Here is a 24486-nt window from a genome sequence, read left to right on the forward strand (position 1 = left end):
CCTGTTTCTCTTTTCATTGTCCTCAACCTAGTTTTCCTCGGCCTACCTCTGCTTCTTCTTCCTCTAGCAGTCCACTCTGGCATATCCTGTATTAAACTGCCTTCTTTTCTATATACATGCCTCAGCCATTTCCAGTGATACAGTGTCACATATTCATCAACTGGTTCCAGTCTCGTAATATCCCGTACTCTTTCATTTGTAACTCTGTCTTGCCACTTTACCCCAAGAATCCTTCTCAGTATTTTATTCTCAAATCCTAATACTTTCTGATCTGTTGCAATTGTACTGTTTCTGATCTGTTGCAACTGTACTGTACCATGACTCATGCTCATAAATTAAAACTGGTCTAACCAAGTGAGTTATTTAAGAGGAGCATGTGGAATCACATGGAAAGTCAGACAGACAAATGAGGAAGTGAAGGTGCGTTGTGGTGTGGATGTGGATGTGATAGGAAGTGTTAGGAGAAACACATTGAGGTGGTTTGGCTATGTGAAGAGGATGGAGAACGAGAAAAGTGTATGTGAGTGAGGTGGAGGAGGTACGAGGAAGGAGGAGGCCAAGGATGAGATGGAGGGATGCAAATTTTTACTTTAGTATGTACCAAAAGCATAATATTATTCCAAATAGATTTCAACACTCCAACAAATTGCCAAGCCTGTCTAATCCTCTCCTCAATTTCACTGTTTGATGATCCATTTTATGATACAATCATTCCCAGGTATTTAAAATTTTCTACATTCTTCACCACATGATTCCCAATTACACAATCGATTTGCTTCTCCATGTTCATATTAATAATTTCAATCTTTCCACAATTTATTACCAATCCCACTTTTTCTCTTCCTCCACCAGACAATCAAGCACCCTCTGCATCTCGTAAATACTGACACAATTCCGTACAATATCATGAGCACAGTCCAAATCCATCAGCCTTTTATTTTCTTTCCAGTTAATTCCTGCACTTGTTCTCCTTACAACCTTTCTCATAACATAATCCACAACGAAAACAAACCGCAAAGGCAAAAGAACTCCTTGAATCATTCCTGACCTAACTTCAAATGGATCACTCAAAGAACCACCCACCATTACCTTACAAAAAGTACCTTCATGCAGGCTTCTAATAATATTTACAAACTTTTCCGGTATACCATAGAATCTCATAATTTTCAACACAGCTCCATGTGAAACACTATCAAACGCCTTTTCAAAATCCACAAAACACATACCAAGTGGCATTTTCATCTCATTGGCTTGTTGCATTAGATGCCTTACAATAAAAATCTGATCATTACAACCTCGACCGTTTCTAAATCCCGCTTGTTCTTGAGATTTTATCAATTACTGGCTCTATTCTGTTCAACAAGATTTTGGAAAAGACTTCTGCAACTACAAGTGTCAAAGTTATCCCCATCCAATTTCCACACACACTTAAATATCCCCTTTTTGGCATTTTTATAATCACTCCATGTTTCCATCATTATCCCAAGTATCACCATTACCCCAAGTATCATTTTCCACCTTAAGCATTTCAGGAAGTATTCCAACCTCTCTTGGGGCCTTAAAATTCTTTAATTCCTTTATAGATTTTGCTACCTCTTCCAAGGTTATATCCCCTGTTTCTATCTGAATATCCCTCTCGGCTGGCAAAACATCCTATTCAGCTGGGATTGGTCTATTCAGAACAGATTGAAAATGCTCTTTCCACCTTCCTTTTATATCCAAATCTTTATTCATCAAGTTACCATTTCTGTCTCGTACAGGTATTTCCTTCCTTCTCTTCTCGGTCCCAGTTAACTCCTTTAGGGCCTGATAGGCTGCTCTTGTGCTCTGACCGTCATTTTTACTTGATTTCTGTCTCTGTTGCCTTTTCCTCATATACCCTCCCCTTATCACGTCTAACGAGTCTTTTTACTTCAGAATGTACAGTACACTCCAGTACTTTGCCCTAAGTACTTCAACTACCTGGCCATCAACATGTTGTACTTCACTTCTTAACTTCACCTCTTTCCTTTTCTGAATTGCATTCCATGTTTCATCTGACATCCACTTTTTCCTTCTCGCTTTTCCCTTTTTCTTAATAGTAACCTTAGCACCCACATACAAAACCTCTTTTACCTCTCTCCACATTTGATTAATATCATTGTCTTCAGATTCTATCAACGTCTGCAAGACTGGAAGCCTGTTCCTACATTCCCACCGAAACTTTTCCTTCGTGTTCTCATAATTTCTCAGCTCATCAAAATCATATTTACTACCTGAGAGGTATATGAGGGAGGGGGGGGTGAGTTGGGGGGAGGGGAGTCAAATGGTGGGTGACAGAGTGACTTGGAGGCGTTTTGTCTGCGGCCACCCTTTGCGGGATTAGGGCGTCAGGCTATAGATAGATAGATAGATAGACAATTACCATTAACATTTCTCTTAAGTTTATTTTAATCTTTGACACAACAGGTTGATGATCACTACCTATATCTGCCCCCCTCCTTACACAAACATCTTGCAAACTCCTATGCCTTCTGCTAATTGCAATGTGGTCAATCTGGTTGCAATACTTGCTACATGGTGAAATCCAAGTAGTTTTATGTATTTTTCTATGCTCAAAGATAGTGCCACCAATCGTAAGGTCATTTGCCAAACAAATGCTTCCAAATCGCACCCCATTTTCGTTTGATACCAACACCCTCCTTACCCATACAATCTTCAGTGTCATCCTTACTACTATCAACAATCACATTAAAATCACTAATGCAAACTAACACATCATGTCTTGCCACTCTATTCACTACATCCTGGAACTTCTCATAAAAGTCATCCTTCATCAGCAGCCTCATTTGTCTGCGCGTACCCTACCACCATACTGATGTTACCATGGTCAGATTTGAAACATGCACAAAGCAAGCTCAAACTCACACAGTGCCTTGCAAGTATCTCTACTCAACAGTAAGCCTAATCCTTGGTAATGATTTCCATCACTCCTACCAGAAACCAACAAAGTAATACCATCTCCCAAATTCATTTTATCAACTCCAAGAAACCTCATTTCTATAAGAGCACAAATATCTATATTGTATTCCTTGAACACTGAAGTAAGTTCTTTCATTTTACCAGCCTGACTGAGAGTTCGAACATTCCAATTTCCTATTCTTAAGGTTCTTTTTGGATGTATAAACTTATTCCTACACCGTGGGATTCTTAGCACCCTCTGCCCACTTAAGGGCTGCATGGAACTGAGGGCCATTTCTTCATAACCAGAATTCAACAAGATTCCTTAGGCAGAAAAACATTTTACCCTGGAGCCAATGCTAGTGGCTCACAGAAACCAGACAGTGGAGAGAGGAAATTAACTAAAATAAAATAAAATGCAGAGGGTTAGGAGAGACAAAGTACAAGGGAAAGAGAGAGAGCCAAAAGAATGTAGATAAAAGTGTCCTTTTTTGTCGCCTCTTACAACAAACAGGGAATACTGGGGAAGTATTCTATCCCCCCTTCCCCAGGGGGAAGGAAATTACGGTGGGCCAGATATTGCGATGATGGATAATTGAAAATTTACTGTACTTGACCTCTTCCTTACAACTAATCTTTCTGCTTATGCTGTTAATCTTTCCTCTCTGTTGGACTCCTTCAATTACAAACTTACCACCTCAACCTGTCCTATCACTCCAGTAAGGCCTGTGGACCCTCCCAAAAAGCAGTGGCTGTGGCATTTTGGTGCTGCTGACTGGGAAGCCCTCATCAGTACTTCTTTGATTTTCCCTGGAATGATTATTGATGATATGATGATGATGATGATTATTGCTTCCATGATTGGGAACCATCTGGGTGTGCCTCATGCATTAAAGAGGTAATTTTTATGATGGCAGATGATGGCGACCATCATTCACTCACCTGATGCAGTGATGCCTACTTCTTCCTTCACCATTATCATTCTCCTTCTGTCTGCCATCCTTTCTTCCTGTTTCTCCCATCTTCTTTTCCCTTTCAGGTGGCTATACATTAAGTGACAGGCCCAATGGTTTCCTGTAAGCCAGGAAATTGTATACAACGCTGGGTGATACCTATATAACCAACTCATATGCGTTCCCTGCATGTCAAGAAATGGGCAGGCGGAGGGTTAGTGCCTCTCCCCATAAAATAAGACAAACAGCCACCCCTTTGGATTATGGCATCCAGCTATAGATAGATGGTGGCTGAATCAGTAGAGAGGTAACCTGCAGTCCTAATAGACTCACGCTCGAATCCCCACTGGGGCAGGGAACAGTACAGTATATGGATATGAATTTCATAAAGCAGACTTTACTGATCTACCTGAAGACCCATTGACATGTCATAAAAATACCTCCCCCCCCCCCAATACCAGTACACTAGTCCTGTATGAAACAGCCCTAGCATGTATTTAATATGGATGGTGGGCTTTAGTGCCTAAATGGTGACATGTGGAGGTGTGTGGTAGTAGTGGATTTAGGGGGGGGGACCATTGGGGCCATGGCCTCCCCCAGGAGGTATGTAGGCGCCCCTCTGTAATTCCTTCCAGTTGTTTGCTGTGTCCATTGATCCTTTCAACTCCTAGGGCCATAGGCAACAAGAAGCATCGGGCATCTCACTCTCACCCACACATATAGATGCCGCACACAAAAAGTATCTTTTAATACATGTGTTTGTGTGTGTGTGTGAAAATGGGGACATTAGTGAACGTTTTTCCTATAGAAATTGTTCACTGTATGTCTGTCCTAATCTTCCAAAAGTTACTCATAAGAATTAGATATATACGTACAGTAAAAAGTACAGTAGTGAAAATTTAAATAAGCTGGCTACTAGTGGGTGCCCCTTCTTGCTTGGCCCCTCCTCCCAGAATAGCCATCCATGTTGCCCCTTTCTTGCTTGGCTCCCCCTCCCAGAATAGCCATCCATGTTGCCCCTTTCTTGCTTGGCTCCCCCTCCCAGAATAGCCATCCATGTCGCCCCTTTCTTGCTTGGCTCCCCCTCCCAGAATAGCCATCCATGTCGCCCCTTTCTTGCTTGGCCCCCCCTCCCAGAATAGCCATCCATGTCGCCCCTTTCCTGCTTGCCCCCCCCCCACCCCCCCCAGAATTGCTGTCCATGTCACCCCATTCTTGCTTGGTCCCCCCCAGAATAGCCATCTATGTCGCCCCTTTCTTGCTTGACCCCCTCTGGAATAGCCGTCTATGGTGCCCCTTTCTTGCTTGCCATCCACTCCCCCAACCTAGAACAGATGTTTAGATCTGCTTATGGTGTATGGCATGTAGGAGGACTACTAGGTCTTGGGAGCAGGCTATGAAGCCTATGCTCAGAGTTGAGGGTGGGGTGGGGGGATGGGGGAAAGATTCTCTTGGGCAGGGCAGCATACATTCCCTTCTCCTATCCTGTGACTAATGGATATACAAATGCAAAAAATTGGTTTAACCACACCTGTTCTAATGCTGTTGCCAACAAGGAGAAGGCCTATAAAAGGTACCAGAACCAAACCACTCCTGAACCTCATCTCTTCTTAGTCTCTAACTGGAACTGTACAACATCTGTTCTCTGTTCTGCAAAGAATAATTTGATACATATTAAATGCTCTGATCTCTTTGACTCACATTCTTCCTGCTCCTTCTGACACTTTGCCAAAAAACCTCTCTAACAACTTTACTTCATCATTCTTCAATCCTCTTTTCTGAACTGATGGCTTTGTAGCTGTTTCTTCTACTGAAAAGGCACAACTCTTTGCTCAGACTCCATTTCCACATTGGACTATTCCACTGCCGTTCCTCTATCATTTCCTGCCTTTGATTTCCTCATAACTGACACTCAAATTTCTCAGTTGAAGTACTTTCTGCCCTCACTGGCCTCAATACAAACAAGGCATATGGACCCAATGGGGTCCCTTCCTGTTGTCCTCAAGAACTGTGCCTCTGTGTTTATACCCTGCCTAGGTAAACTCTTTCACCTTTGTCTATCAACTTGTACCTTTCCTTCTTGCTGTAAATTTGCTCTCATTCAGTCTGTCCCAAAGAAGGGTGACCATTCCCAGTCCTAACTATCGCTCAATTGTCTTAAGATCCTGTATTTCTAAAGTTTTTAATTCTATTCTAAACAAAAAGTTCTTAATGCACTTATCCCAAAAGAACTTTCTTTCAAATCACTAATATGGGTTCCAACAGGGATGCTCCATTGGCAATCTTCTCACCTTCTCTTCAGACTCCTGGTCATCCTCCTTTTGGGACTGAGGCAAAAGTTTTGCCATTGCTCTTGACATCTCAAAGACTTTCGAACAAGTCTGAACCTTAATTTCCACCCTGCCCTCTTATTGTTTCTATCCTTTTATCTGTGCCTTTGTCTCCATTTTACTTTCTGATCATTCTATAGCTGCTGTTGTAGACAGCCACCATTCTTCTCCAAGAGTTGTCAATGTAAGTGTTCCTCAGGGCTCTGTCCTATCACCAACTCTCATCCTTCTATTCATCAACGACCTTCCGAGCCACACATTTAACCCTATCCACTCATACACTGATGACTCCACCCTTCATCTTTCCATTCACTTCTTGCAATGTCCATCTCATCAGTTACAGTACTTCAACAAACAAGGGATGAGGCTATGGCACACCTAATGTCTGACTTGGCTCAAATCTCTGACTGGGATAGAATAATCTTGTGTTTAACATATAAGGACCTCAGTTTTTACATCTTTTGGCCCGTCAAAATCTTCTGCAGGAGTATCCTCTAATTTTTAACAATATCTAACTCATTTCTCATCACCACTGAACACACTTTGGGTTTCATTCTCTCAGGATTTATCTTGGAAAGATCATATTACCTCTTGTAAAATCTGCTTCCAATAGATTAGGTGTGCCTTCTTTGTCTCTACAAAGTTACTGACTTTATACAGGGGGTTTTATTCACCCCCGTGTAGAGTACAACTCGCGTGTGGGAAGGCTCCCCACATATAGCCCTTAACAAGGTAGAGTCAAAGGTTTTTTGTCTCATTAACTTTTCTCCTTTTACTGACTCCCTTCAACCTCTGTCTCTTCACTGCACTGTTGCACTTTTATCTCTTTTCTGTTGCTACTTCATTGGTCACTGCTCCTCTGAACTGTCTGCTTGCACCCCTCCACCACTATGGATGTCACGTAACACCCGTTGGCAGCAAACTCTCATCCCTTTTCTGTCCAGCTCTCCAATGTAAGGGGTTAACTGTTATTCCCGTCCTTATGTATGCAACAGGTCAACTCTGGAACTGTCTTCCTTTGTCTGTATTTCCTACTGCCTATGACCTCCAGCCTTTTAAATGCAAGAGTCAAGGCATCTCAAAATTATTAGACCTTGAATTTGACTCTCTCTTATTTTGTTGTTCTTTATTTATATATATATGTTTTGAGGGAACAATTTTTCAGGCTTCAGTTTTTGTTTCCTTCTTCCTAGCACAAAGAAAAGAAATAAAAAAAAAAGGGAAGTTCCACACCATCAGCCTAGGGAGGGAAGAGGACAAGGTGGGGGGGGGGGAAAGGTATTTGCAGATACCCATTTGAAACCTGTTGATGTCGTATTTGCAATAATTAGGAAAAAAGAATACAGCTATTCAATTAACTGTATCCTTTGTCATTTGTGAAGAGGGAAGGAGAAGTTATCAGGCAACCAAAAATCTCTCCTGCATACAGTCCTCCAATTGTGAACATAAACTGTGGGTCCTTGTGCATGATGAAACTGTTTGATAATGAAAGCACAGAACCTATGGGACTGATCCTAACTGGTACCAGGCACCTCACTCATAAACCCAAAAGTTCCCTTTTGTAACAACTTATACCCAATTAATATATACATACTATGGTAAGTACTGTATCAGAAATACACATAAGAATGGTTAGGTTAACAAAAAGTGATGAAAAGGGCACAACTAAGAAAGAAACATAAACCACAGAGAGTCTTGAGATGGGCTTGGGGTAAGGGGTTCTGAAGCTAGGGGGTGGAGAGATGGTTGTCTCCACCACCTAGGATAACTCCTTGAGGAGGGACTCATCTTTGAATCCCTCAAAGTCATCAGAAGCAATAACCAGTTTAGGGATTCATTTGTGAAACTCAGGGTACAATGCAAACCAGCACACAGCCAGTCCTTTGTACCAGAGCTGGGCACCGAAAAAACGAAAATTCATTTCTGCAAACGCAAATCCACAAACTCAAAAAATTACCTTCCGCAGCTGCAAATCTGCAAACTTCTTGAAATTTGCGGTTCCGCAGATGCAAACACAAATGTAAACCTTTTGTATCCCTTTCAATGCCATAGCATCGGTTCATTTTATTCTGGATATCATTTGAGGATTTTATTAAGTTTAGGAAGATTATTTTGGAATCAAGGGGTTAAAATTCATCTCTAGTTATTCATCCACTACAATTATATATTTATTTACTCTACTCTGACTAACAATAGGTGACTTTATGAAGTTTGGATATTGTCTGTAATGCTGAATGGGATATATAAAATATTTTTAGTAAAACTAAAATAAAATGGTGGTAGGTGGTGGCGACCATCATCCACTCACTTGATGTAGTGCTGCCTACTTCTTCCTTAGCCTTTATCTTTTTTTCCTGTGCCTGCCCACCTCTCTTCCTATTTCTCCCATCTTTCCTGTCACTTCTTATTCCTTTTCTTTCCTTTACAGGTGGCTTTACATTGAGTGGCAAGCCAAATGGTTTCCTGTAAGCCAAGAAATCATTTACAACGCTGGGTGGTAACCATATAACCAAACTATACGTGCTCCCTACATGTCAACAAGCGGGTTGGTGGAGGGTTAGTGCCCCTCCCCATAAAACAAATAACTCAAATTCAAAAGGCCACCCTTTACGGGATTATGGCATGTGGCAATAGATAGATAAAATATATACAGGTATACAATAACCCCCCTAAATCAGCAAGGGTTACGTTCTAAACCCCCTCGCTAATTCTTGACGCCTTCCTGAAAATGTCATTTACCAGCAATTGCATAGCCTACGAACAATCGATAGTATAATGCATTACCCATAATTAAACATTTCTTGTTAAATCTGTTTCCCCGTTGTTTTCAGCTGTTTGGCTATGCCAACTCTGGTTTGATACATCAACATAATGGTGGAAAGGACTGTCCTAAATGTTTAATTAAACTTAACCTAACCTTGTTTAACTGTACCTAACAATTTAACCAAACCTAACCTAACCAACAGTTGTGAAATTGGGAAATGAAATCCACCTTTGAGCACATAGAGTAAGTTTCTTCCATTGCGCCGGAAACAATCGTAGGAATGACTTAACGACTTAACCCCTCAATGTCTGTGGGTTCAGAAATTTGGGTGCACCCAGGGCTGGCCCTGAAATGATTTTTTAAAAGTTTTAAAATCAATTTATTTTTCTTACAGATGTGGACAGAATCATCTGGTGCACCGAGCAATGTGTTTTTTAGCTTCCTAAACGCATCCTGTGATTTGCTATGATTCGAGGAAGAATGAGTAAAATTACAGTCCATGTCAGCGCATGGTCAGAATCAAAGTCAAGATGAAATGGAGAACTAGAAGAAGGGAAGGACAGGAGGAACTAGTGCATAAAAGGAGGGTGGAAAGGTTACAAGAGGATGGAAAAAAGGCAGAATATAAGAGGGAAGTGGAGAAGCAATTGGGGAAATACAGATTGGAAAAGAAGGGGGACATGTATGGTGTGTGCACACATTCACAGAAGAAATCTGTGCAGCATGTGAGGTGATGTGTGGGGTTAAGAGAAGACAAAAGGGGGTGCAGTGAACAGCATGGTGGAATGACGAGGTGAGAGAGGCTGTGGCACAAAAGAAGAAAGCACATGGTGAGTGGATGAGAAACGGGCATGGAAGAAGTTGAGATACGGAAGAAAGAGTTATACGTAGAGAGGAAGAAAGAGGTGAAAACACTAGTAAGGGCGAGTAAGAAAAGAGTGAACTTGACAGTAAAATGGAGGGAATGTAAGAAAATGTTTTGGAAAGAGGTAAGGAGAGTTAGACAGGGTGCCAAAGAAGTTACTTGGGGAGTGAAAGATTAAAATGGTATATTACTAGTGGAGAAAGGGAGAAAAAGTGAGCAGATGAAGAGAACACTTTGAGGGACTCTTGAACGCAGAGAATGAAAGTAATTGAGTACAAGTGGCTGGGGAATGGCTAGGAGAAGGAGGGATGTGAGAAGAGAGGAAGAAATCAGTAGGATGGAAGTTGTGGAAGCAATGAAGAAAGTTATAATGGGGAAAGCCCCAGGAATTGATGGAGTGTGTGGTGAAATGCTGAAGCAAGAGAGAGAGATAGTAGTAGAATGGATGTGCAAGGTGTGCAGATTGGACTGGGAGGAAGGTTGAGTCCTGGAGGATTGGAAGTCAGGTATAATTATTCCCCTGTACAAAGTGAAAAGGGTAAAAAGAAGTGTGTGGTTATCACAGGAGCATTTGTCTTCTTAGTGTAATAGGAAAAGTATATGGTAGGATACTTATTGACAGAGTTGGGGAAATAACAGAAGAATTAGTTGGAGAAGAACAGGAAAGTTTAAGGATGGGAAGAGGTTGTGTAGATCAGATATTCATTCTTAGGTCTTTAGTGGAAAAATTTCTTGAGAACGGAAGGAAGGGGTATGTGGCCTTCATGGATTTGAAGAAAGCATATGAGGCGCTCCGAATAAGAAGGGTGAAACGCGCCAAAATAAAAAACGTCAGAAAACGCAGTCAAACTTCGCTCAACTTCCAATAACCATAACTTCGTTATATACTAAGATAGAACATTGCTTTTAGTCTTAAAATGAGCGTGAATCATTGCCGATCATGACACTGGTATTTTTGTTTCGGTTGAATGTAACTATTAAGAACAGGAAAGAGAAATATTACGTTTTGTTAGCATCATCTGTTATGGTTTTGGAAGTTAGAGGGAAGTTTAACTGCATTTTCTGCTTGTAATGTATAAAGTATTGATGTTCCATCACTATTAATGATAAAAAACAAAAAAAAAAGTAAGAATAACCTCAATAGACTTCCCACAATAGTGAATAATGATGATGAAATAAGAAGGGACATTTGGGCCGACTCACGTCACAAACGCTCCGAGAGCGATCGCTATGAATACGCGCTGAGTACGCGCTGCCAGAACATCATTCTCAATGTCACTAAAGTTTCCTTCTTTCTTATTGTAATACTTTTAAAAGTATGGCCATAACTCAAGTCATAATAATAATAATTACTAATAATGACACTACTAGTACTATTACTACTACTACTACTACTACTAATAATAATACGTGCTTCCCGCCAATATTCATTCTCAACGTCACTTCACTTACGTTTCCTTCTTTCTAATAGTAATACTAATAATTTGGGTAAAAACTTAAGTAATAATAGTACTAATAATGACACTACTAGTACTATTACTAATACTACTAAATAATAGTACTATTACCACTACTGTACTACTAAATAATAATAATGATGCCAAGAGGCAAGACAATCCGCATGTGTTATGAACCCACTGGTTACTGTTCCAAAGTACTACTGCCTGTCGTAATACACCAATATTATTAATGATACTAATCCAGAAATACTATTATTAATAGTGTCGTAGCTGACTGAACCTACCCACGAGTAATAACACGGAATACACTTTAGTACTGCATGAGTAAACCAGTCTTACAGAAGGCATCAGTAACAATAATAATAACAGCATCATAACTATTATTACCTGTATTATTCTTATTCTTCTTATTATTATTATTACTCTTACTAGGGCTTGAATATCATTACCTGTATTGTACAGTAATACTAGTAAAATGTTATGGCTGTGATAATACTAATGATAGTAATAATAATAATAATAATAATAATAATAACAGTATTATTAATGATACAGTAATAGTAAGTACTGCTATTACGATTATTATTATTATAACAATTTAACACTCACCAGTAATGGGTGAAGGCTGAAGTTCATGATTGTGTTATCCATGATGCATAAACAGTTCCAGGTCATCAACAGAAGAGGCATTCCATTAATCCATTCCATAATCCACTATCCCATAGAACGAGTGCTTGCTTAGGGTATGACCTTCATCACCACTCGTATCACTTTCTTCCCGAGGACGTGATGGCCCTTGAACACTTTCCTCATGATCCAGCTGCTTTCGTGACATTTTTGGCACAGTTTGAATGAAGTTGCACTAGTATGTCAAGGGGAAAAAACAAAAAAGCTAAGAGCGTCCGTGCTAGCTCCGCAGCCGGGAACAAAACAAAAGGGACTGTCATGGCCGCCTGCATACTGGGCTCCCATTGGCTGCGGGCAGTCACGTGATGGTAAGCGGAGGTTCTCATTGGCTGATACAGCCCCCGCGCCACAGGACGAACGCACACAGGATACCCCGCCATTGTAATCCGGGTGGTTGCCCCAGGGAAGTCCCCAATAAGATAGGCGACTCGGCTCGGCTGGCGCCACTATTCTGACGGTACGAAAAGCCTCTCTTATTGGGATTTTCTCACTCAGCACGGAGTGCCTGCTGCACTGATGGTCGAGAGTATCACTTGGTTTTATGTGATTTTCTACCATATTTCCACTGGGAGAATGGACTTTTGTCCACTTCCACGTAAAAGTAGACACCTCAGTACAGTGCTATACCAATAAAACGCACTTTGAGGGGGGTGGCGTGTTTCGCCCTTCTTATACGGAGGGCCTCATATGACAGAGTTGATAGACAAGAACTGTGGAAAGTATTAAGAATATATGGAGTAGATGGGACGTTGCTGAATGCAGTAAAGTGTATGTATGAGGGTGCTACAGCTGCAGTGCGTGTGGATAGTGAACTGAGTGAATTTTTCTATTTGAAGGTTGGACTGAAACAAGGATGTGTCATGTCTCCATGGTTGTTCAATCTGTATATGGATGGGGTAATAAAAGAGATACAAGGCAGGGCAGTGGATGTTGGAGTGGCAAGGCTTTGCCCTTAGATTGGACCATATGATCTCTCAGCTCCCTTCTTGGAGGGTAACCTGCTGATGATCACAACCACCACGTGATCCTGACTGACATGGTGAATTACACACACACACACACACATACACACAGGTCACCGATGGAGACAGTGCTCTTTGTGGATCGTGGGGAATTAATTGCCGAACCAATGACGAAAAGGAACCCAGCCTATTGTGATTACGTAAATGAATAAGTGAATGGTGGTCCCATCTGATAGTAGTGAAAAAAAGCACGGATTTTGGTCCAACAAGAGTACAAAATACCGTGAAAGTGTAAAGTTTTCATAGGTTGCATCATGGCGGAAGGAGGTAGCTCTTTGTTTACAGCTGATGGTGGCAAGTCTGAGGGCTTTACCGACAAGGATAAGGGTGAAGGAAGTGAACTGAATTAAACAAGAGTTGCAGGAGCGGAGAAAATGGCAGAAAGGGATGTCCAGGAAATAAAGAAGGCATGGTCAATAATTAGAGAGTTACAAGAACGGACCATAGAACACGATAAAGAGATTTATATACTTAAGAACAAGTTGGATAACATCTGTACATGCAGTGCTGAATACGAAAGGCATGTTACGGAATTAAAACTGAGTAATGAATCTGCCTCAAATGAAATAAAACAGCTCAAGAGGGAAAATATGAGGTTGGAAGATGAATGGGACAGGATGAAAAGTAAACTAAATGAGCATGAATCAAAGTCAAGGATGCATGATGACCATATTAAACAAATCAAGGAGCAGCACAAGAGGTGGGAGAAAATCCAGGAGGAAGGAAATATAAATCTGAAAGAGATTATAGAATAACAAGGCAGGGAAAAGGTGGAAAAGGAAGTGGTCAGGGTACAAATAGGTAGAAAATCTTTAGTCAGGGATGTAGCAGACAAGAAAAAATGCATGATAATTTCAGGACTAAAAGAAAAACAGATGACAGTAAGGTCAGAAGGGGAAAGAGAAGAACCAAATAAGGCAAAAGAGATAGTATCAGTAGTTATGGAGGGTAACAATGAAGCCCATGAAGAGACTAAAGAAGTGTTTAGGCTAGGAAAGTACAGTGTGAGGAAGAAGGGGCGAGGCCACGTAAAGTTTAAGTCTCAGGCAATGGTAAATAAAATTATTAACAGAATATGGAAATTATCAGAAAAGGCAGACCTAAAGAATGTCTGGATAAAGAGAGACGCAAATGAGGAAGAAAGAGCTAAGATAAAGGAACTATTAAAGGAAGCAAAGGCAAAAAACAAACAGAGAACAGAGGAAGAGAAGACAATGTTCTATTGGAGAGTTATGGATCAGAAATTAAGGATGTGGTACCGACGGAAAGAGGGAGAGAAGAGGGAATAAAGAACAGGGAAAAAAAGATGGAAAGTGGCATATGCTAATGTTGATGGTTTAATACTGGCAAAGTTAGAAACCAACGATTACTTGAGGGTACACAAACCACGTATTATGTGCTTCATAGAGACCAAGTTAAGAGAGGATACTGACATCCATACGGGAGATGGCAAATACAAACTGTGGAGAAGAGACAGAAAAGAAAAAATGGGAGGAGGAGTGATGATAGCGGTGAAGAACAACATCAGCGTGGAAAGTGCGGAACTGGGACAGGGAAAGGCTGAAGCGATAAATATGAAACTACAAACCGGAGAGAATGGAAGAGAGCCATTGCAGTGGTATACATTCCCCAAAAGACAAGGCATGGAAGAACTATGAATATCAGATGTTGTCAGACATGGTTATCTATCTCAAGCAAGTGACTGAGAAAAGCAGTAACATAATTATGATGGGGGATTTTAACTGTAAAGAGATGAACTGGGAGGCATGGGACTCGGGAAGCAATGAAGATTCCTGGGGCACTGTATTGTTAAATATTGCAATGAATAATGTTATGACCCAATGGGTCAAAGAAGAGACTAGATTCAGAGGAGACGACACACCAGCAAGATTAGATTTACTACTAACTAAAGAACCTGATGTAGTTCAAAACTTAAATTATCAGTGTCCTATAGGAAAAAGTGATCATGTGGTCACTGAGTTCCAGATGATAAAAGGGAATGTGGTGCCAAGAGATGAGCTTTATAGACAGGGAAGATACAACTATGGGAAAGCAAACTTTACAGGATTGAGGAAATTTTTCGAAAATGTGAACTGGAGAAAATAGAGAAACAAGAGAGATGCAGAGGAAGTGGGATATCTTTCTAGACCTCTATAATTCGGGAGTGAAGAAACATGTTCCAAGAGTAAGTGGGAAAGAAAACAGGAAGAAGGATTGGTTTAACAGAAGGTGCATGATAGTAAAAAAAAGAAAGGGACATGGCATGGAACAACAGGAGAAAGAGAGGTAATAATAAATCAAAGGAAGAATATAAAAGACCTAGAAATGAACATACAAGAATATGCAGAGAGGAAAAAAGGAACTTTGAAAAAGATATAACTGACAAATGCAAGGAAGAACCCAAATTATTTTATAGATCTGTTAATGGCAAACTGAAACAAGAGGAAGGAATCACCCAACTGAAAGTAGAAGGAGAGTTTACAAAGATACAGGAATCCATGCTGAAATAATGAACAAATGTTCCCAATCGGTTTTCACTAAAGAAATGGATTTTGTGGAGGGGGAGGGTGTGACTGGAAATGTAGTGATAAAAGATATAAAAGTGGAAGTGCAGGAAGTGTATAAAATACTGGAAACTGAAGATGTACGGAAAGCCCCAGGACTGGATGGAATCTCTACCTGGGTACTGAGAGATTGCAGAGAACAACTCGTTTTCGTGTTCGTTTTTAAAGGCTCCAACACACTTGCATGTGTCGGCCTTGGTCACCTAATGGCGGCTCTCCACGCTGCACGATCCACTGCAGCCTTCCTGTTCAGTCCCTTAACCCTGAGGTCACACTTAATGACCTCGTCCCATGTCTTTCTCGGTCTACCCCTCATAACCCCACCCCCAATATTAACACTTCTTCTTCCTCATCCAATTATCATCCCCCATCCTCTCCACATGTCCAAACCATCTCAATCTACCTCTCCTCATCACAACACCAATACAGTCCAGTCCCATCCTTCCTCTCAACTCTTCCATCGTAAACCCAGCCCCTCCAGGCCTTGGACGCAGGGACGCACTGCACATCCACCTAATCATTGTCATTTCTGTACGTCTGAGCCGGCGAATATCTTCCTCCTTCACTGCCCAGGTCTCACTACCATACAGCATTACACTCCTAACACATGCTGCATACAAAGACCCCTTAGCACGTAGGGAGAGTCCTATCAATGTCAGAAGAGGAAAGAGCTCCCTGAACTTCTTCCAACCACTTCTCACCCTAGCCACAGAGCTAGCTCCAGCCCCACCTCCAGCACACAACATGTCTCCCAATTAACTAAACTCTTCCACACACTCAAGAGAATCACCAGCAAGTTCAATCCTTTCACGTCTGACAATCTCCACCTGCTCACCCTGACACGCCGTACACATAAAATCAGCATTATCTCGTAGTCTACCTCTGATACCACTACATCTCTTATGCACCCATTTATCACAAACACCGCACAAGATGGAATTACTTCCCACGCCCTTGTGGCAAACTGCACATGGCCACTCTCCCTCCTCTTTGACAGTACCACCACCAACCCTAGATATCATCACTTTTGTTTTATCTGCATTTACCCTTAAGCCCTTGTGCCCCATACCATCTCTCCACTTCCTAAACCTTTCCTCCGCCTCCCTTTCATTCTCTGCAATCAACACCAAATCATCAGCATACAACAACTCCCACGGGAGTTTGTTTCTAAAGTCACGTGAAAGGGCTTCAAGTACCATGATAAACAACATGGGACTCAAGACTGACCCCTGATGCACACCAACATTCATGGAAAACTCATCACTCAAATCTCCATTCACTCTTACCTGGGTGTGAGCACCCACATACATAGCCATAACCACCCTAACCAGCCACTCCTCCAAGCCAAGCTTTCTCATTGCCCACTTCACCACCTCTCTAGGGACTCTGTCAAAGTCCTTTTCCAAATCAACAAAAACAAAATAAAGATCCCTTCTCCTACCAATATATTTTTCCTGAAGCTGTCGAACAATGAATATAGCATCAGTGGTTCCCCTATCTGGCATAAACCCAAACTGCATCGCATCAATATTCACTATTTCTCTAATCATACCTTCTAAAATTCTCTCCATTACCTTCATTATCTGATCTAAAAGCTTAATGCCTCTATAATTTCCTCTTTCCAGGGCATCACCCTTCCCTTTATACACATTTACAATTACACAGAAAAAGAGAGTTATATGTAGAAAGAAAGAGGTGAAAAGATTAGTAAGAGAGAGTAAGAAGAGAGTGGATGAGGAATTTGGAAGGAATTTGAGTGTAAAGTGGAGGGACTGTAAGAAAATGTTCTGGAAAGAGGTGAAAAGAGTAAGACAGGGGGGAAGTGAAGTTAGCAGGGGAGTGAAAGATAAAAATGGTAGATTACTAGTGGAGAAGGGAGAAAAAGTGAACAGATGGAGAGAACACTTTAAGGAATTGTTGAACATAGAGGATGGAAGTAATGCGAGTATAAGTGGCTAGGGAATGGCTGGGAGAAGGACGGAGGTGAGAAGACAGGAAGAAATCAGTAGGATAGAAGTTGTGGAAGCAATGAAGAAAGTTAAATCAGGGAAAGCCCCAGGAGTTGATGGAGTGTGTGGTGATATGCTGAAGCATGGGGGAGAGATAGTAGTAGAATGGATGTGGAAGATGTGCAGATTGGCCTGGGAGGAAGGTAGAGTCCCGGAGGATTGGAAGTCAGGTATAATTATTCCCTAGTACAAAGGAAAAGGGGAAAAAGAAGTGTGTTAATCATAGGGGCATTTGTCTTCTTAGTATAATAGGAAAAGTGTATAGTAGGATACTTATTGACAGAGTTAGAGAAAGAACAGAGAAATTAGTTGGAGAAGAACAGGGAGGCTTTAGGAAGGGAAGAGGTTGTGCAGATCAGATATTCATTCTTAGATCTTTAGTGGAAAAGTTTCTAGAGAAGGGAAAGAAGTTGTATGTGGCTTTCATGGATTTGGAGAAAGCATATGACAGGGTGGATAGACAAGGATTGTGGAAAGTATTAAGAATATATGGAGTAGATGGGAAGTTGCTGAATGCTGTGAAGAGTATGTACGATGGTGCGAAGGCTGCAGTGCGTGTGGATGGTGAACTAAGTGAATTTTTCTCTTTGAAAGTTGGGTTGAAACAGGGATGTGTCATGTCTCCATGGTTGTTCAATCTGTACATGGATGGGGTAATAAAAGAGGTACAAGGTAGGGTAGTGGATGATGGAGTGGCCCTGTTGAGAGAGGATAGTGTTTGGAAACTCCCTGTACTGTTGTTTGCAAATGATACTGTGTTGTTGAGTGAAGACGAAGGGGAGCTACAAGGCTTGGACAATGAGTTTGGGAGAGTGTGTAAGAAAAGGAATCTAAAGGTGAATGTAGGGAAGAGTAAAGTGATGGTCTTTGAGAGAGGTGAAGTCAGTGAATGTACAGCGAGGTTGGATGGTGAGGAATTGGAAAATGTGAGTACGTTTAAGTAGTGTGATGACTAGGGATGGAGGTTTGGAGGGTGAAGTGCTTGAAAGGGTACAGCAGGGAAGAAAGGTTGCTGGTTCTTTGAAAGCAGTGATAAGAAACAGGGAAGTGAGCATGGAAGTGAAAAAGTTACTACATGACAGTACAGTGGAGCCTCGGTCCTCGAACGTCTCACTTGTCAAACAAATCGGACCTCGACCAAAAAATTCAAGAAATTTTTGCTCCAGAGGTCGACCAAAATATCGGACCTCGACCAACCTGAACGTAGCCAAACGAAGGGAAGCTGGCCGACTGACACTCACGCGTTCACCTTTGTTGTTCGTCAACGTGGTCGTCCTGCTTTGCTTCACATTTTTCTTGATTCAGTGCAGTATTAGCCCCTAATAATGGCTCCAAAGAAAGCAAGGTCATCCAGTACAGCTACTGGCAGTGAAAAGAGGAAAGTAGTGCGGAAAATAATTGAAGAAGTGGAAAAATTATTGCTTATCTTCATCAATGAGAAACAGTTAGCAGGAGACAGTGTTAATGAGTATATAATTTGTGAAATGGCAAGAGAAATATACAGTCACCTCGTAAAGGAAGGCACTGGTACCAGTGCTGAAACTTAAATAGGTAACATCTGGGGTCTTGGAACGGATTAAAATTATTTACATTATTTCTTATGGGGAAAATTAGTTCGGTCCTCGACCAAATCGGTTCTGGAACAGCCTTCCAGAATGGATTGTGTTCGAGGACCGAGGCTCTACTGTATTGTGGTACCAACTCTAACGTATGGAAGCGATGCTTGGACGTTGTTGGAAGGACACAAGTCAAGAGTGAAAGCAGTGGAAATGAGTTATTTAAGAGGAGCCTGTGGAGTCACATGGAGAGACAGGCTGCGAATGAGGATATAAAGGAGAGTTGTGGTGTGGATGTGGATGTGATAGGAAGAGTTATAGGAACACACCGAGGTGGTTTGGCCATGTGGAGAGGATGGAGGGTGAAAGACTGACGAAGAGAGTGTATGTGAGTGAGGTGGAGGGGGGAAGAGGGAGGGGGAGGCCGAGGATGAGATGGAGGGATGGGGTGGAGAGGTATATGAGAGAGGGGGGTGTGAGTTGGGAGCAGGGCAGTGAAATGGCGGGGAACAGGGCGACTTGGAGGCAATTTGTTTGTGGCCACCCCAAACGGGATTGAGGTGTCTGGCAATAGATAGATAGATAGATAGACAATTACACTCTTCAGCCAATCATCTGGGACAACACACTCATAAATAATCCTACTTATCAGGTCAGTGACTAAACTCACCCCTATATCGCCCGAGGCCTTCAACATTTCAGCATTCAACCCAGACACACCTGCTGCCTTCCCAACCTTCATCCTGCCTATTGCCTCCCTCACAGTAGCAGCATCAAAGGCCAAGGGACAGACACTGGATCTGCTGGCTCCAAACCTTCCCTGTCCCAGTCAAACTCCTCATTCAACAACCGGTTGTAATGCTCTCTCCATGCATCTTTAATATCCTCACTGTTGACCACTACCCTTCCTTCATCATTCTTCACACACTGCTCACCTATAATATTCCGATTACCTCTTCACCTGACCTGCCACCCTAAATATCATATTTTTCCTTTCCCCATGATTTAGGTTATCAAGTAATAGTCTCTGTGACTCAGACTTTGTCCTGTATACCTCTCGTCTAGCCCTCCGCTTGGCAGCCAAATATTCCTCTTTGCTACCACCCTTCTTCCATTCCCAGAAAAGTCTTCTTTTCTCCTTAACTGCAGCTTCTACATTCTCATCCCACCACCAAGTTACTTTATGTCTTTGTGGTCGTCTTGTCCAACCAGATGTTACATCAGTAACTCTCAAGAGATTGTTCTTGAGGGCTCTGTACTGTTCATTAATGCCTCTGTCTACAGCTCCCTGTTCAGCCACCACTCTCCTCAACTCGCTATAGAAGGCATCTCTTGCTATTGGTTTTTCAGCTTCCATATTTTCCTCCTAGGTACATAAGTCCTCTTTTTCATCACTTGTTCTTTAAGCACCATATCACAAATCAATGGTTTGTGCTGCTGCACACATTCCTCACTTCTTATAGCTTTAACATCCCTCACTAACCTCCTATCGGCCCTCCTAACCAGAAAATAATCTATCTGACTGCTATTTCCCCCAGACTCATACGTAATTAACCTACTGTCTCTTTTCCTAAAATATGTGTTGCCTCCCCAAACTCGAGTATCCTTTTCCCTTCTGCATTCCTTATACCATTCGCACATCCCCCATGCACTCCTCCATAACCTTGTGTTGCTTCATCTACATGACCATTTAACCTTCATAACCTTGTGCTGCTTGACCTACATGACCATTTAAGTCCCCTCCCAAAATCACTATCTCATCATCCCGCATACCACCCACTACACGTATGAAATCATCCCAAAATCTATCTTTCTCTGCTTCATCCAATCCTGCCTGTGGAGCATATGCTGATATAATCGCAGCTATCTTTCTACCCAACAGAATTTTCAATACCAATATCCTATCGCTTACTCTCAAAACATTCATAACATATTCCACCCATTTTTCCGCAACCATCACACGAACACCTCCATATCCGTTTGTTCCCCCCTGCCAAAACAACTTATAGCAACAGTCCTTCCCAACAATCTTTCTGGCTGATCCAACCCTGTACTGGACTTCCTGCAAACACGCCACATCCACCCACCTCCTACTGAATGCCTCAACGACTTCCCCCGCTCTTCCCCACAAACTTCCCACATTCCATGAACCCACCCTCATCCCCTTGGGTGATTTACTGTCCTCAGGCTTGCTTTGAAAGTTATTTTGTTTTGTCATCTTCAGTATTAATAAAGGGGGATAGACAAAGCACTGGCCCCATTCACTGCACAGACCCAGGTCCAGGCAATGGATCTGGGACCCCTAGCCCACCAGCTTACCAGTGGCTGTGGTAGTGGCCTTCGGGTATCTTGCCAGGACAGCTGCAGGGACACCCTCCAAGCGAGCCTTGGCACTGCAACTATCCCGCCATTATACACCCACTGATAGGGCACTCTCCTGGGGCGCTACTCCCAGGTTCGGGCCCCTCTCTATTGGGAGGAAGCGGCAGCCTGGGAACCGCAATGCCCTGTACCCTCTAGCACAGGCCCAAGCCCCATCTCGCCCTGGATCCATGATCTATGCCGGCGGAACCCCCGCCACTAGGTAGCAGGGGCAAAGTTTTCTGGCCGCATGCCCTTGCTGGCGTCAACCCTTGTAACGTAGTGGGATACGTTGTGTGAAATGTAAAGTGCATGTGGTGTAGTGCTTAGATAGTTAGAGGAAATGTTTGGGAGAGTATGCTGGTCTACTCTCCATGTTACTGTAACACTGAAAAGGTCAGCAAAGGGGGATGGTTAGATAGCTAGTGAAACAGGAGCTCCAGCTCTCCCTATCATCAGCATTCTCATTTCCCTAGGGAGAACTACCCTGTTCGGCCCATGCTACGGCCTCCTCCGTGCCAGAACAACTGGCAGATAAGATTCATGATTTAACTGTGTGGTCTCTGAAAGAAGGGAAAGTGCCTTGGGAATGGACGTGGGCCAATGTGGTACCAATTATTAAGGAAGAACCCCTGAATTATAGACCAGTGTCCCTGACCAGTGTAACTGCAAAATTCTGCAAGAGAATATTGAAAGACAGGTGGATAAAATATCTGGAGGAAATGAACATATTGGCTGAGAGCCAGTTTGGATTTAGAAGTGGAAGGTCATGTGTTTCCAACTTGTAGAGCTTTTACTCAAGAGTGATTGACGTGCTACAGGAGAGAGATGGTTGGGTGGATTGCATGTATCTAGATTTGGAGAAAGCCTTTGACAAGGTACCCCACAAATGACTAATGTGGAAGTTGGAACACACGGCAGGACTGAAGGGAATTGTCCTAGAGTGGATGAGAAACTTCTTGAGAGACAGACAAATGAGGGCAGTAATAAAGGGCAAGATGTTCGGCGCTGGAGGGAAGTAACAAGTGGAGTCCCACAGGGCTCGGTGTTAGCGCCAGTAATGTTCCTGATTTACGTAAATGATATGGTAGATGAAGTGAACAGTTATGCAAGTCTGCTGATGATGCAAAGATTTTGTAGTAGAAGCCGAGGAAGACCGTAAAATGCTGCAGGAAGACCTGAATAGGATCCAAGATTGAAGCCAGATGTGGGAAATGAAATTTAATGCAAAAAAATGTAAAATACAGTACAGTATTGGAAATGGGTAAGAGTGCCAAGGGGCCATCACTGAATTACATGATAGGTAATGAACCGATCAAAAAAATGAGAGAAGAGAAAGATTTGGGAGTACTGGTCTAGGATAATTTGTCACTGGAAAAAACACATTAACAAGATAGTTAGAGAGACGTACAATCTCTTGACAAACATACGAGTGGCATTCCATTACATGGATGAGGAAATGATGAAAAAATTGATAGGGGCCATGATCCATCCCAGGTTGGAATATGCGGCAGTAGTGTGGTCCCCACACAAGAAGAAAGATGTAAATAAGATCGAGAGGATGCAAAGAAAAGCAACCAAGATGGTCCCCAGCCAGGCAGACCTGTCTTATGGAGAGAGGCTGGAAAAACTGGACCTGCCTTCCCTAGAAGAAAGGAGAGAGAGGGGCAACATGATTGCAGTGTTCAGGGACATAATGGGACTAGATAACAATGATAAAAATGATCTGTTTGTATGGGATGGGAGAGTAACATGAGGACACGGAATGAAACTGAAAAAGCCAAGTTGTTTGAAGGATATAAAGAAATATAGCTTTCCATATAGATGCATAGACCTGTGGAACAGCCTGGACAAAGAGATCATCCAGTCTAAAAACTTAAACGAGTTCAAAGCAAAATTTGACTTAATGAGAAAAGGAGACGGGACCCCACGAGCATAGCTCATTTCCTGTATATCACAACTAGGTCAATACACACACACTGACAAAAACTATATCGCTTCACCTTGCTAAAGGCAAGTGATAATAATCCTAATGCAATTATTCTTACTCTAACTACCATGCATTGGTGTGGGCACTAATGCACCTTAATGCAATCCTCTTGTAACCTTCACACTCAGACTATTATTTAGTATCAAGGTCTTCATTGCATTAACCACCATTCTTCTCTATGATTCTCTACTTTCCAACTGTATTGTGCATTTACCTCTCTTTTCTGGTGGTAGGTGGGGGGTGCTTATCATCCACTCCCTTGATGCAGTACTGCCTACTTCTTCCCTCACAACTATCATTCCCTTTCTGTTTGTCCTTTTTTTGTATTTCTCCCATCCTTCCTGTAAGTATTTATACTTTTCTTTCCACTTCAGGTCGCTCTCCAGTGAATTAAAAGTAAAATGGTTTCCTGTAACTCAAGAAACTATTTATAATGCTCGGTGGTAACCATATGGCCAAATAATGGGGTGACATGGGGCCAACTACGGTGCCCCTGTTCACTGGGTGGAGACACAAATGCAGTATCCACCCAAGAACCAACCCTCCACACAAATCTCTGTACCTCTTTGTGACGAGGCCATCAGTCACATGGGACCATTGATTCACTGCAGGGGTGGTTGCTTGCCTGCGGTTGTTGGGTCTGCTTGATCAGACAGATTGAGGTAGTACAACAACAACCTCTCTTTTCTAATACTTCACATCAGTACTTTTCCATCACAAACTCAAGTCTTTCTTCATTCACCTGCATCTCACAATGAGTTGGGTCTTAATGCAAGGAAGAAGGAACCACAGGCCAGGAGCCTGCAAATTGTTCCCTCTAAAAAAAGCAAAACCAATACAAAAGGGAGCCAAATTCAAGATCAGTTCATTTTGAGATGCCAGGACACTCTGTATCTGAAAGACTGGAGATCATAGGCAGGAGGAAATACAGACAGAGGGAGACAGTTTCAGAGTTGACCTGCTGCATACATTAGTGACTGGGAGT

The 24486-nt window shown here is 42.2% G+C and overlaps 1 protein-coding gene across 1 annotated transcript in view; it reads right to left on the minus strand.

The window, feature by feature from the left end:
* The window catches only part of LOC145413487 (tRNA (carboxymethyluridine(34)-5-O)-methyltransferase alkbh8), a 386005-nt gene that overhangs the window by 70233 nt on the left and 291286 nt on the right, over nt 1-24486 (minus strand). The gene's annotated exons all lie outside the window — the stretch shown is intronic.

Source organism: Coenobita brevimanus, chromosome 12, assembly GCF_032717465.1.
Source record: "Coenobita brevimanus isolate Jiangsu-jjx chromosome 12, ASM3271746v2, whole genome shotgun sequence".
Lineage (NCBI taxonomy): Eukaryota > Metazoa > Arthropoda > Malacostraca > Decapoda > Coenobitidae > Coenobita > Coenobita brevimanus.